This window comes from Vipera ursinii, assembly GCF_947247035.1.
Source record: "Vipera ursinii genome assembly, chromosome: 2".
Classification (NCBI taxonomy): Eukaryota; Metazoa; Chordata; class Lepidosauria; order Squamata; family Viperidae; genus Vipera; species Vipera ursinii.
In genome coordinates this window covers 25,707,291-25,710,054 of record NC_139513.1, presented here as the reverse complement: position 1 = coordinate 25,710,054, position 2,764 = coordinate 25,707,291, and positions in this window count along the sequence as shown.

Here is a 2,764-nt window from a genome sequence, read left to right as displayed (position 1 = left end):
AGGCCCTGCAGATCCATGGTAGCAAACATGATGCTTCTCAGGCTTCTAAGAATACTCCTGTATCATGCTTGTTCCATTTCCCAACCATTCGGATCCAATATTCTGGTGTAGGCAGTATTTTTATCTAATATACTGCCATCATATTGTGATTTTCCACAATATGTTCCTCACATCACATACTGGATTTATATTCAGGTTTGCAGGAGCCTGCGGTTGTTCCCAGTGTGGACTTTGCAAATATCTGAGCTGATTAGTATCTTGCTTGTTTTGCAGCAAGACAAAAATAATAATAAAACTATAGAGCTGCCTAACCAACAATCCTGGAACCTGTTGTAAGGGCATCAAGAACCGAGGAATAAGGCAATTTCTTAGCCTCAGGAAGGAGGCAGTTCCAAAAAGCCAGCCCTCCCACTATGGAATTGGTCTAGTATGATTCTGACCCACATCAGTTCCCTCCACACTATGAAACTGGCCCGTATGCAAGCCCCTGAAAGAGTTCCAGTGTCTCAAATGGTAAAATAGAAATTTGAGATAGTTGAACTACTGTAGAAGAAAACTGACCTGGACATTTAGCTAAAATGGAACCTGGTGGATTTTGCTGTAAACCGCCCAGAGTCATTGGATAGGAGATGGGTGGCAAATAAATTTCATAAATAAATAAATTACCAGTACCAGATTAGGCTGGGCTGTGTGAATGCTGCCTTGGCTAGACAGGCAGACAAAAAAGTTGACCTCATCAATTGCAGGGCAGCTTGTTTAAAAGCATTAGACTTTGAAGTCATTCAATGAGGTAATTTCCCCTTGGGACTTTAAAGGACACAGTGGACCACAAGTGCTTTTCACAGAGGCATAACTTAATACTGCTGTGGGGTTTTTGTTTTTGTTTTTTGGTGTTCTACAAGCGGATAATCGGATGGCCTCCGCCTTTACCCCATCATGGGTGAGCAGTTGGCATAGGAGCCAGACTTGGGTTTTCTTTAAAGGCAGGTGTCTCTTGCAGACTGCAGCACTTGTCCAACCCTGATTAGGCTTGGAGCTAAGCAGGATGGATCTGATAGTACCTGAATGAAAAATCACCTGGTAATTCCAGTTCTTCCATATGATTGCCAAGAACATGCCAGGAATACGTGCACATCTACTTGAAGGAACTTAATTTTAAATAGGAATTAGGGTTGCCACATTGCAAGCCAAGCCTGAGACACATTAAATCATCCAACTGCTATTGGAGATAAGGCAGCCATAATTCCTCCCTGTTCCTCTGGGGTTTAGTGCCCCTTTTTCCACATAAGACTTCACATTAATGGCCTAACAGAGGCAGAATGGACCTTAAGATAGGGAAGAAACAGGTAGGAAAACCTCCCCTGCCTCACCTCTCACGCCATTGGTAGCTACGGAACTAGGGTTCAAATTAGAAAGTGACAGCCTAAACATAGGAAAAGCATATTCCCTAGGACAGCTATTTCATTACCGGGAAGAGAAATGCCAGGCAAATTTTAGAATAGGCTTCAACATCCTTATACTCTTATCACATCTGGGGGGCACCAGGCACCAGGTTGCAAGAACCGACTGTAGACTAGGCTTCTGTTGCCAGGCCTAAATCTACCAGTGGCTGTAGGATATGGTTGCCTAGCAACTGTCACATTCTCCATTCACCAGCTCTGCCCCTCAGAGTAGCTACTGCAGAAGGCCAGCTGTTTCAACAGAGGGATGGGGAAACAGCTGGCAAATGTCTTTTGATAAGTCTTCTATTGATGCAGTCCAGAATATGCATCAGACTTGTTGTATTCTTAATACTGTTGCGCATACACTTCTATTATCATTTCACAAGATATAGCCAAGAAAAAATGGGATCTCCAAATATTCCATCTATAGCCTTAACACCTTGCTCTGTGAGCTGAAACAGGCTGCTTGGTGTGTGTTTGTGTGTGTGTGCTCTGTATAAAGGGACACATTTATCTCCTGGCCATTTCAGAAAGAGGTCCTCCAGGAGATAATATGAATTACAATTTGACCTATCAAAATCCTGAGAGCCCAAATTCCAAATCCTTTTTCCTTTTTCCTCACAAGACTTCACATTAATTGCCCAACAGAGGCAGGATGTACTTTAAGACAGGGAAGAAACTATGACGAGAGTCTAAGGAGTTACAACAGGGAAACTGGACACAGGATGGAACAGGGGCTACACTTCCAGGTGGCAAACCTTTGCTTTTCCAGTTGTTTTTCCTCTTCCACGTATCCTTTCTTACAAAGCCTCTGTTTCCCTACAGGGGTGAACACTAAATAGGGGGTGCAGGGGGCCCCCTTACATATATTTTTTTTGTTTCTGTTCCTTTTCCAGACACCTCCGCATGTGTCTCTTTGCCAGGGAAATGTCAGCAACCAGCAGGGAGAGAAATTGGTGATATACACTACCTCCTCCCCATTTCCCAGAGCTGGGAAAAAAGCCAAGGACTTCTACAGTGCAAACCCCCCCCCCAAACAAAAGCACAAGTACCACTATTCTAATCAATTTAGCCCCCATTTCAGAAAACCCAGGAATCCTGTCTCTCAGAGTCTCCATGCTAGGCCCCACACCCACCTTCTCTGCCCTGCTAAGAGAAGGGCGGTATACAAATTAAATAAATAAATAAATAAATAAAATAAATAAACTGTGCTGCAGAATGGATACACTACAAGTGGCTTTACTTCCTCTGATACTATTTATCTGTGGATAGGATAACCTAAAAAGAATTGTTTTCCCTTCTTCTGGCCACCTAGATTAGGG